General features: G+C 43.1%; 1 protein-coding gene and 1 long non-coding RNA gene across 2 annotated transcripts in view; both read left to right on the top strand.

Moving 5' to 3' along the window:
* The window catches only part of TUSC3 (tumor suppressor candidate 3), a 435,781-nt gene that overhangs the window by 370,360 nt on the left and 52,625 nt on the right, over window positions 1–12,796 (top strand). The window lies entirely within an intron of this gene.
* Window positions 593–4,327, top strand: LOC141407564 (uncharacterized). The gene is made up of 2 exons (XR_012417093.1): window positions 593–1,689; window positions 4,141–4,327. It is a non-coding gene; the product is annotated as an uncharacterized lncRNA (long non-coding RNA).

Below are 12,796 nucleotides of genomic sequence, written 5' to 3' on the forward strand. Positions count from 1 at the left end.
GATTGAAAGTGTCCATGAAAATATAACCTGCTTCCCAGAGGTGATATTAAGACCGTTCACATAATTTCTTCCCATTCTTCAAAGAATTAACATGTGCCAGGTTGAACTTTAGTCACAAGCCCAATATTTATTAAGAAACATAATTATTTACTACTTGGAGAGACGAATGAGATTATGTAGTCATACCAGGTAAATTATTATTCCTCAAATATTCCTATTCTCTCTCATTTACAAAGGATAATTCTGAAGAAGTACATAACTTTCAGGGGAACATTTTCAAACTCCCTGAATGGTCTGACCTGCCCCCTGTCCCTCTATAGTCCTTTCTTTCATGGGGTTGATGAGGGCTTTAACAGACTACGCCTGTGAGGACTTTTGAAAACCAGACAAGAATATTTGGGAGAAAATTCTGACTTGAAAGGTATGTTTAGACCTTGAACACTAATTAAACTAAATTCTGGTTGTTTTACATTAGAATGCAAGCATTCTTCCATTCTTGTGGTGGAGGTAAGTGCTTATTTAAGAGTTAAATTTTACCTGTAATCCCAGCACTTTAAGAGGACAAGGCAGGAGGATCGCTTAAGGTCAGGAGTTTGAGACCAGCCTGGCCAACATTGGGAAACCCCGTCTCTACTAAAAATAAACAAATTAGCCGGGCATGGTGGCAGGCACCTGTGGTCCCAGCAACTTGGGAGGCTGAGGCAGGAGAATCTCCTGAACCCAGGAGGCGGAGGTTGCAGTGAGCCGAGATCGCGCCACTGCACTCCAGTCTGGGTGACAGAGTGAAACCCCATCTGAAAAACAAACAAACAAGCAAACAAAAATAAACAACAAAAAAAGTTAAATTTCAAAACTGGTTACAAGAAAACTAAAGAAAATCGGATCCTAGTCCAGACTGCCTACCTGAGGGCTGATGGAAGCATCAAGGAAGCATACTATCAGGTGAAAGGTTCATTTCTCTCTGCAGCCTTTTATTTAATCAGTCTCTTAGTTCAAACAGAGTGTGCCAAGAATGCTGTAGGTTCTCAGGAAACAGGGCTTAATGGCACTGATGATGGCACTGAGAGATGCTAACATCCTCATCGTTTTAGACTAAGTAGGTAAGTTGGAAAGCCACTCTCTTAGTAATGAGGGCGAGGGGCTTGGAAGAAGTTATTATTGGTGTTTCTACGATTCTCAGCCATTTTGGGATACAAGATGAGTCTCATTGGCAGGTGTTAGATTATTAAGAAAATTAAGCAGATGGCACTGGCAAGCTACACCTCCCCTTTCCTCAGCTGCCAGGAATTCTTACCCTCAAGCTTAGCTTCACATATGCTTGTTTAAAAGCTCTTGCCATTTCAAGGAAACAGAATCCGTGTCATCATTCAAGCATGCCCATGACTATGAACCAATAGCATTATCCACATTTTCTCAGAGTGTGAAGCAAACACCTTTCTGTTTTCTGTGTGTCACCCAGAACCTGCCACAGTGCATTCCACCGAGGCGGCTTATGTCACTGACTCCGAGGAGCAAAGTGAGTGTATCTCAGCAGTTGTTTGCAATGTTCAGTGTACCGTAATATGGATCTGATATCCTGCGTCATCACACGGTCAAGAGCAGCCAAGCCTCCAGTCTCTACACAATGAAATCATAGAAAATAGCATTTTCAAGAATGGTGTTTCATATCGTCTCAACCAGTCGACTTTGGTAACATTATTTTTGTTTTTTTAATTGTACGTTCATTTATCAGCCAGTCTTCAGAGACAGCTCACAAGTTTGACAGAGGATCTCATACAGATGCCTAATTAAGGCCATTAACATAATGAAGCCATGAAATTTTATGAATAGCATTCTGAACGTTCAAATCATTCTAACAAAAATAAACAAAATCATATAACCTGTGACTGTGCCAATTACATAGATGTATATGCAGAGAGAGATTATATATAATTAAACTACAATCCTAAATCTATTGCACTGAACAAAATTTAAAAGATCTATCAAACATTTGCCAGGAGCCGAGAACTATGAAATGCACTGGGGCTGCGATAAGAAACAGGACATATAGAATCCCTGCTCTCAATGACCTTAAAAATAACAAGGAAAACGAAAAGCAGATGACAATGAAAAACGGTATGGAAAGAAGACACCCAACTGATACAGGGCAGACACGCCCCCAAATTGGGGCTTACCCTGTCAGGGTTCTTGACTCTACCCAGGAAAGAATAAAAGTGAGCTGGTGGTGGTAGACAGCAATGTTGATTGAACCAGAGCTGTTCCTTGCAGACCAGTGCTAACTCCTAGGCAGTGCACCCAGAGCCAGAAGCATATGGGTTGTGGGCAGCCGTATTTATACCCACTTTTAATTATATGCAAGTTAAGGGGCAGGTTATTCAGAAATCTCTAGAAAAGGGGTAGTAACCTTGGGGTTATTGCTATGAATAAGGAGTGGTAACTAACGGGTCGTTGTTATGGCCTTTTTTTCCCCCCCAAGAGAGAGTCTGGCCCTGTCGCCAGGCTGGAGTGCAGTGGTGCGATTTTGGCTCACTGCAACTTCCGCCTCCTGGGTTCAAGCGATTCTCCTGCCTCAGCTTCCAGGTAGCTGGGACTACAGGCACATACCACCACTCCCAGCTAATTTTTGTATTTTCAGTAGAGATGGGGTTTCACCATGTTGGAAAGGATGGTCTCCATGTCTTGACTTTGTGATCCTCCTGCCTCGGCCTCCCAAAGTGCTGGGATTACAGGCATGAGCCACCATGCCTGGCCTTGCCATGGCATTTGTAAACTGTCATAGTGCTGATGGGAGTGTCTTATACTAATGAGCAGTGAGGGTAACTAGAGGTTGCCTTCAGTGGCACCTATTGTTTCTGGCCAGTTTCTTCACTTCATCCTGTCTGACCCAGGAAGTAAGGCCTGCCAGTCTCCTACCTCACAACCTCTACCTCGAAGGGTAGAGGTACCGGTGCAACGTTTAGTGATACTGGAAGGATGGTAGGAGTTTGCCAGGAAAAGCACACAAATTATAGGAGAACTGGTAAAAACTCAAACTTGAGAATCAAGGTATATTTGAAGATATGAATTTAGTTCAACATGGCTGAGATGTCACAAGTGAGGAGAGGAGGGGGCCACACAGGTGACCGGAAGCAACTGTGAGGTTCATATCCTGAAGGAGCCTGAAAACTTGAGGAATAGATACTGAGCCCATCAACAAGCCACTGAGGTTTTTAAGCACGGGAGAGGCGTGGTTCAATTTGCATTTCAAAAGTGGCACTTACACTACCACACGGGGAACGGATTGGATGGGGGCAAGTATAGAAGAGACTGCAATAGTCAAGGTCAAAAAGTGAACGAACTAAACCCAGGGTAATGGAAATGGGGATGGAGAGAATAGAGATTTTATCTTAGAAAAAAATTCACAACATTCCCCCACGCAAATAGTTGATGGGAGTTGCCAGCTGAATTACCGTCGCCAATCTGTCTGCCCTACTGTTTACCTATTTGCTATTAGAGTTGCTGATGTAATGATGAAAAATAACCAAAGGCAAAGATAACACGCTAACTGGGTAACCAGCCCTTTAGTGCCCACCCACACTCCTGCGCGCACACACACACACACACACACAGACACACACACACGTAGGCATCTTGAAATATGATTATCCATAGTGGTAAAAAGCAATAATCCTATCATTATGCACAAAATTATTAGAGGTCCTATGAGTTGTTTTACAATATGTTAATTTATTTGCATAGCCCTGCTCCTCTGAATGTGTGGTTTACATTGCATTGTAAACTGGATTAGAAATCATCTGATCCAGTTTCTGCTTGGATGACAAGACTGGGGAGACCACTGTTTCGAGAGATACTGCTCCATCATTGGCCAGCTCTGTTAGAATTTCTCTTTTATATTAGGCCTGATTTTCTCCCGGTAAGTTTCACATCATTGCCAATGCTCAAATACAAAACCATTCCCTTTCTTCTTGTCTTACATGTAGGAAAAAATAATTGAAAGTGAGAAATTGAGAAAGTTCATTTAAGCTCTGCCTTTTACGTTGTAAATAATTGACTGCTTTGAACTATTGGTAAGGTCATAGGTCTTCTATTGATTGTTTTTGTATCTTCATAAAATAAGTACATGCTCTTTCACCATTTCAGCTCATCAACCGGGCTTCAAACAAGCCATGATCTCTCAGGTCATCCATGAGGCCAACCTGCATCATCTGTCTTCCAGTGTGAAAACTCAACCCGTGACAAAGAAATTACTGAACTGTTTCTTAGCATTTAAAGGAGCATCCAAGACATTCCTTTTTCTTTCTAACATAAAAAAAGCCATAGATGTGTAGGAGAGTGTCGTGGTTCATGGGTTGGATGTCTGTTTGCCAGCTGGATTTGTACTTGGAAAACAAATGAATCTCTGATTAGCCAACCTGTAACACACACACACACACACACACACACACACACACCCTCTACCCACCTTTAATGGAAGTCATCATTTATTTAATATTATGAACACCTAATATGTACCAAGCAATGTTTCAAACTTAACAGTGAATGAGGTACAAATAGGTTGGTTCTCATATTTCTGTGTAAGAAACAAGTAACATCAAGACAACTAAGTTAATAAGAAACATGCATAGTGGTGTATTCAAGGCAAAGAATTAAATCGGGCTGATGTTACTGAGTGGCCACTTTCAAATGGGAAAGAGATTTATCTCAACAGATCATTTTTGAGATACAAACAGTGACTAGCTTACTTCTCACCTGTACTGACAGTTGAATTTTAGCCTAGAGTAGAAACACACAGCCATAATGAGAAGTCTCATATGAAATTCATGATCCGGGACCTCTAGAGGACACTTGACACTGCTGAAAATCATATTGCATTTTTCTAGTCCATTGTATACCTACTTCTTTTCTTTTCCTTTTTTTTTTTTTTGAGACAGAGCCTAGCTCTGTCACCCAGGCTGGAGTGCAGTGGTGTGATCTCAACTCACTGCAACCTCTCCCTCCCAGGTTGAAGTGATTCTTGCGCCTCAGCCTCCCCAGTAGCTGGGATTACAGGTGCACACCACCACATCCAGGAAATTTTGGTAGTTTTAGTAGAAATGGGGTTTTGCCATGTTGCCCAAGCTGGTCTCAATTTCCTTGTCTCAAGTGATCCACTTGCCTCAGCCTCCCAAAGTGAAGGGATTACAGGCATGAGTCACCATGCCTGGCCACCTACTATTTCTGCATAGCCCCAGTATCTCCTTTTCTCACCCTCTCTAAGGAGCCTGCCTCCTGTTTCTCTGGGGGAACACAAAAATAAAAGCAATGAGAAGAGATGTTTCCTAAGCTCCCAACAACCGATCCTACCCATTTTGCTGCCTTCTCCTGCTGATCTGGAGGAAGAACTTCCTGTGCTTCTATGTAAGGTGCCTCTTTCCACTTTTGCACTAGATCGTTTGCTCTCTGACTTACCCTGAGATATGCTGTCCTGTCTCTCTGATAGTTCCTTCTCTCCTCAGTCAATCTAATCATCCATCATTTCAGCCCACCACAGTATGGAAACTCTGTTTCTTCTCACACAGCAGCATCCAAGTCCCTACAGTGACTACAAGACTCGACATGATTCAGCCTCAGTACTTGCATGACCTTAGCTCCTCCTCCATCTTCATTCCTTTTCCCCTGTACTCCAGCCATGCACACAGCATAGCACACTTCTACCTCAGGGCCTTTGTACTTATTTCTTCTGCTCTGACCTATCTTCCCCAAGGTATCTACACAACTCACCCCTGACCTCTCTTCTTTGTTCCCATGTTGCTAGTGCGATGTTCCCTACACCTGTGTAAAATCCCCACTGTTATTCTGCCATTCACTATCTCTCTTGCCAGCTGTTTTTTCTCTACAGCATTTGCCATGATTTGAAACAGCACTTGGTTTATTTATTTACATAATGTATAGTCTGTGCTCCTACGCCCTACTAGAATATAAGTTCCATGAGGGCAGGATTTTGTATTAATGCATAGCTTCTTTTGGGGTTTTATCCCCAAAATGTGGAGCAAAATCTGGCACATACAAGGTCTCACTAACTGCTGAATGAACTGAATGCATGCAAGACATAGCTTGTCTTTTTAGAATCATGGGAAGGAACATTTCAGGCAGATGTCATAGCTCATAAAATATCCCAATAAAGGGGAAAAGCTTTGTGTGTTTGAAGAAACCAAAGGTCAGTGTGGCTAGAGCAAAGTGGGAAAAGAGAAGAGTGGTCCAAGATTCTTCCTCCTAAAGAACAAAGTCAGTTGACAACTACCTTTCCTTGCCCCGAGTGTTGCCTGCTATATCCTGATGCTTTCTCCCTCTGCTGGACAGGACCTCCCATTATTCATTACTGAATGAACTACACATTTCAATTACAGCACTTCTGAAACACAATACATTCTACTACATAATGCAGGATAGAATTAAACTTACAGAATCTGCTTAGGACCTCAGCATCATTTGGGCCCTTGAGAAACACTCTCTCCTTGGTCGTTTTTGACTCTCTGCCTCATCCCATTTTTTTGAGGATCCACCTTTTGTTGAGGATAAGTCCTTCCACAATAACACAGCCACTCTTATTTTCTTTAGTAAACTTTACCCTACAGAGGTGACTGTTGGGCCTTCCATCTTTCTAACTGCAAAATCAGACTGCATGTTTATATACAAAATTGATGATTCCTCCCAAATAGAGGGATAAATCGAACATAATTTGAATTCACTGGAACTTATTGTCAAGAACTATAAATGGTTTGAGATTCTCTCCTTCTTGCAATCCGACAACTTAGCTGGCCACCATTTCATGAGGTAGGTAGAAGGCATTAGGTTCCTTGTTAGAGATAAAGGATGGTTTATTACTCAAAGCAATAGCCTAGCCAGAATAACAGTAATTTTTTTCTGGTTTCATAAATGCCAATTCTTAGGCAGCAACACAAAGAGGGCCCCATGACACCTGCATGTGAGTGTGCTGCATTATAGGAGAGGAAACCTAAGCTTTGGGAACCCACATTTTTTATAATTGACAGTAAGCATGTTTGCCCTTTGATCCACAGGGGGGAAAATACCTTTATTATACCAGACAGCAAATATGTCTGTCCTTTGCTCTAGAGAGAAACTATCTTCCATGGCTGTTTTCTGGACAAACATCCTCTAAAAGACAATCCAAAACAAAGAAAGTCACAAGATATGGATAAATGTAAGAATCCTGTGATGGGTTATCTCCCAACATCTACCCCTTGTTTCTCTACCATCCTGGATTCTGATGAATTTTCCTTGAGTATGCCACTCTAATAACCACTCTAATTAATCTGACAGAAAGAGGTTGGAACACATACTTTCAATTTGTCTTATGTAGTACTTAATTGAGGCTATTACCAACAAGACTCCAAGCAGCAGTAGTGACCTCAATTATGGCTCCTGGGATCCCAGGCCTAACCAGCTAAACAAATCCCATAAACCATCAGTTTCTGTATCGACCTTTTCACTTGACCCAAGGCATTAATCCACGTATAGCAGGATGTATTAGCATTTGCACAGACCCTGCCTTGGCTTGCAAGCAGAAAATATAGGGCAATGGTATCATCCATAACAACCCTGGCCAGTGAGCTGAAACTGATTTGATTGTCTTCCAGGGCAAAGTTGGCACCACTGATCACTTGAGCTAAAATCAGGGACAAATTTTGTATCACCATTTCTAATTGAAGGACTTCCAATGCACAGATAACTGCCCACAGGTTGCACATAAAAAAATGTGTCAGTTACCCCTCCAGGAAGCTCTTTGGATAAACCAAAGACAGCCTCATTTTGGAGGGATCCTTGAGGTCATCTGAGAGGTTTCTTATGACCACCCTAAGGTATGAGTCACCGTGTTTTCAAGGAGAAAGTAACAAATGCGTGGCTTCACACAAGAAGCACAGTTCTTGTGAGGACATGGAGTCCCTGGAAAGAAGGCACTGTTTACATTTGTTGGAGTGGCCCAAGTAGCACCCACATCAGTTTTTGGGCAAAGGTCCCAGGGCCTCCAGTGTGGCTGCCCAAACGGCTGGTGAGCCCTGGCATTTCCAGATCAGTTTGCATAATGCAGTCAATCCTTATTCTGGAGGGACTGCATGACGCCAGCCAGTCCAATCTGCCCTTTATGTTCATGGGGGGCATTTTTCTACCCCCCTAGAATGCCACAGGGTCAGATGATCAAACTCAAACAGCCACAGTGGAACCTCAATTAAATCAAGAGTGGTGAAGCACCACCACCTGACTGCTTAGTGTAGGCTTCCAAGAATGGGTTTGTGCAGTACCCCAAACAATGTGGCCTCACCTTCAGGTAAGCTGTTTGTTCAGCTTCCGGCAGGAGTCCCAGGTCTGGCTTGCATGGTGGCCTCTGCATCAGAAATACAGGGTCCTTTCCTCTGTATCCAGTCTATGTCGGTGGATATGTTAGCAGGCCTGATACCATGATGGATTCAGGCAGCCAAGGTGACATCCTGGGTGGTGCAAGCTCAATCAGCTGCTCACTTCCAGGTGGTCTTATCAGAAAACAGACTCATGTGGTATATCTACATGAGTGGTCCACATGTTTTGATTAACAGCTGTGAATTATTTTCACAGTTCTTGATCCCAAAGAGGACATATTGAATCTGTAGGTCTGTGGTTTTCCAAGTGGCATGCCAAACAGCTGGGCCACTGGGAACAGCCTAAGAGTCAGTAAAAGTCTAACAAAGTTCACTAAGGACTATACTTGCCAGATCAAAGAGAATGGCCTTGAGCTGTGCCCACTTACTAGAGAGAACCACGTTCATTTTCTGCATAGCTGCCACTGAGATTCAACAGCCCCAGCAGCCTTGCTGATATTGTTGTAATTCAACTCAGCCAAACCATCAGTGAACCAGCCATAGGCATTTAGGGGACCACTGTGGACTGAAGGCTCCATTGAGATAGCAGCTTAGCCTCAGGTGACAGAAAGGGAGATAAAGAATCTACCAAAAAGATAGTTACCATGTTTTATGTAAAGTTGCTGCCAGGATGCTAAGAAAGTGCTGAGGCCAGGCTGGTGGCATTCATAAATATGCTGTTTCCTTTCACCAGCCAAGGCTTGTTGGGCCTTTCCCAACTTGTCATTGATTCTGAATTGACCCACCCACCGCCAAATGACAATATCAGTTCAGCAAGTCACAAGACCTCTGTAGGTCATGTTTTTTAGGTCAACAAGAGCCAGAAGCTGCTTTATAAAGGGCGTTATAATTTGCTACTTTGAGCCTCTGGTAGAGAAGCAGTCTCCATTCAGCATACCCATTGGGGTCAGGACTTATCCTCTCCCTGGCTGCACTGTCTGTCTCAAGGAGTGGACAAGTCCAGACCCTAGTGGGCACCTCTAAATGGAGGCAGCTTCTCTTTATCAGAGGCACAAAGTAGCAAATCATTGGTCACTCAAGATGGATGTTAAGGCTGTGGGTTCCCAGAATGGAAAGCATATTTCAGTTTACTGAACACCTTTCAGTGGAGACTGTTGGTTTAGGCCCTATTCAAATTATGCTTTTTGGATAAGCCAATGTAAAAGATAAGCAGATCGCCCAAGAGAGGTACATTCTATCTCCAGTTCTTAAAGAGCCCAAAAATGTGGCATCTTTTTGGTTTTTTTTTTTTTTTTTTGACTTTAAGGTCTGACGAGACAGCAGTCTTCCTTGACTGCCAGAGGGACTCAGCATTGTGAATCCACCCACATTGTTCCATGAAAAACTTTACTTGGCAAGCAGTTCTTTTGCAGTTTTTCAGAATTTATCAGTTACTCCCGCTAGAGAAAGTGTGATAATACCACAGTCAGGGCCATTGAGGATGAATATTCTGACTTGGTAACATACACATAAGAAAAACTTTGGAAATTAAAGAACAGAAACACTTGTGCTAAATCCTCACCTGCTCCTTGGTGACAAATTGCAGGGAAGTTTAAGCAACACCCAGGGAGTACGGCAGCCATACATTGGAGACCTTCCCACGTGAATGAGAACTGATCCGGATGCCTTGGTGCTGGGCCTATGGCAAAATAGGTTTCAGCAGTATCTAAGACAACACACCAAGTGCTATCAATCTGTGTAATGAATTCAATCACCTTTACAATGTCTGCAACTGCTGACGCATTTGGAACAATAACTGAATTCAAGTTGATTACTCCTGTGAAACTCTAGTCCTGTTAAGTTTTTTCCACTGACTGTATAAAGCTGTTGTATTGGGCTAATGCATCTCTTGCTATTCTTTCTACCTCTAAGCCCTTCAACAAGGCTATGATCTTCCTTTCCCCCAAGATGCTGTATGATTTCTGATAGAACACCCAGGAGAGGAAAAAAACATAAGGTATGGAGCTATTTCTGTGTCCCACTAGGAGTTCTCTACGTGTGGCTCTTCTCAGTCAAAAAAATTGTCTCTGGCAGTATGGGACAAAGAAGTACAATCATATGACACACCCACGTCTACTATACATTCATATGTACAAGCATCAACAACAGAACACTGAATAGGGCCATAAGGTCACGTTAACCTTCTTTTCGCACCGTGAACCCTTCCCCAACCTCATTAGCTGAATCTAGACCCATTTTCTTTCATGGGTCTGCATAGGATAGTTCCCTAGGTGCCCATACCCAAAAAGCCATAAAAGTTTGAATCCTTCCCCTGTTCAAAATTCCCAAACATATTCCAGTAGGTGGATATAACCTTTGATTCCACCTTGGAAACAGACCTCAACTCCACCTCTAATCTTCTGTCTCCTTAAAGTGGCTGAGATCAGGGTAGAGAAAGAGTGAAGGATAGCACAGACAGAGGGAAGCTCTGTGCAAGCGGCTTCACATTTACCTTTAGTTTTGAGCAGTACAGCAGCAGCTTTGGTTCAACCGAAGGAACTGCAAATATGTTCATCCCAGCCAATACTCTCCTGGGTGGAGGGGTCCTCTTGTTTACACCATGAGAACCCCAAAACTCGTCAGCAGTCACACTGTTTTCCAGCTGGGACCACTAGGTTTGCATCCTCAGGCCAACTAATACTTGACTGGCTCTTACAGGGGCAACATTTTAAAGGAGTTCCCTTTAATATGGGACACCTGCAACTCTATTTTCATGCTAATATCACTTAAGCTCTTGCCTTATTTCAATATAAAGACTATAGAAATTTTCCATGGTGGTGAGGCTGCCCACAAGAATTTATATAGATTTCATTGGGTCAATATCTCATTCTCCAGTGGGTCTCCTTTATCAACATTGTAAATCCAATCAGGAGCAGTAAGAGTCAGAATACTAGTCAATGTCTCTTCTATGGTTTCTCCAAGAGTTTAACTATATCAAGAAATCTCCTTGACAAGGCTAATGCTCCCTTATAGCAGCGAGGATGCACTGCAAAACAAACAAACAAACAACAAAACCCAAACAAAAATAACCACCTATAAGTCCATGTACAGTTGTCTTAAGTGGATCCACAATTGGCCCGGTGAACTGCAGGAAGGACTGAACTGGAAGAGGGCCCAGCTGCTACCATTCCTCCTTAGCATACGTCTCAAGGGAACCAGCCAGCGCTCTAACAATTAGCCTAGTTCAGCCCCTAATCATGGTCCCAAAGATTCCTCCTTTCACACTCAGTGTACACATTCAGCTATGCAACTGTTGTCAGAAAGAGGTGGAAATTTTTGCTGACCTAAGATAAATCTTAGTACAGGTTGCTATAATTCAGTGCACCCGATTAACCATGAGTTTCTCAAGGAAGTTCCTCTGCCTGGAGGAGAGTTGACAACAATGACAGTATTTGTTAGATTTTTTGAACCTGCTTCCTCATATTGTCAGCTGTGACCACCTTCCCAGTTCCTCATCAGTGGGCAGTGGTGAAGTTCTATTGATTGTCCAGCTAACCATACAATTTGGTCATCATATTTACTATCAATTCCCATGGACTTTTCTCAAGCCTTGTTCATCAGCCCATAAGGTCCTCATTCTTTTCCTTCTAGAAAGGCAAACCTTTTTCAGCATCCCACATTTAATGCCAGAACTGCTGAGAACTATGAAGGGTCTGAAATCTCACTCTCATTGCAAGCTAACAAGTGTGGCTGCCCCAGTTTCATGGATGTTGACAGACCTCATAAGATCCCAGGTCATAGATGAAAAACAGTTCATCGAACAGCAGCAGCGGCCAGAACATGTGCATGTTTGTGCCGGTTTCCTGAGCTCCTTGTACCACAGGTCAACACAAAGAGGGTCAGATGGCCCCTGCACATTCAGTAGGTTGCACTACAGGAGAGGACCCTGAGAGCTTTGGGAACCCCAATTGTTTATAACGGGCAGCAAGCATGTCCAAGGGGACATACTCCTCTATCTTCCAAGGTTATAAGCAAACATCCTTTGCTACAGAGGAGACACTACCTCTATGTCCATAGCTGCTCCTTGAATGGATAGTCCAGAACACAGGGAAATCAGTGCCATGCTCCCAAAACTTAGAGAAACATAAAAGATTCATGGCAAATTAGCTCTTTGTAGCTTTCTTCTGACACCACCACTTGACAACATCGTAGATGACGTTTTCTCTTAGGGTGAGCACAGTAGCTCTTGCCTGCAATCCCAGCACTTTGGGATGGGCAGATCGCTTGAGCCCAGGAGTTTGAGACCAGCCTGGGCAACATGGCGAAAACCGTATCCACAAAACATACAAAAATTAGCCAGGTGTGGTGGCTCATGCTTGTAGTCTCAGCTACGTCGGGGGCTGAGGTGGGAGGATCACTTGAGCCTGGGATGCTGAGGCTGCAGTGAGCTGAGATCATGCCAC

The sequence above is a fragment of the Macaca fascicularis genome, chromosome 8 (genome assembly GCF_037993035.2).
Source record: "Macaca fascicularis isolate 582-1 chromosome 8, T2T-MFA8v1.1".
In the NCBI taxonomy this organism is placed as follows: domain Eukaryota; kingdom Metazoa; phylum Chordata; class Mammalia; order Primates; family Cercopithecidae; genus Macaca; species Macaca fascicularis.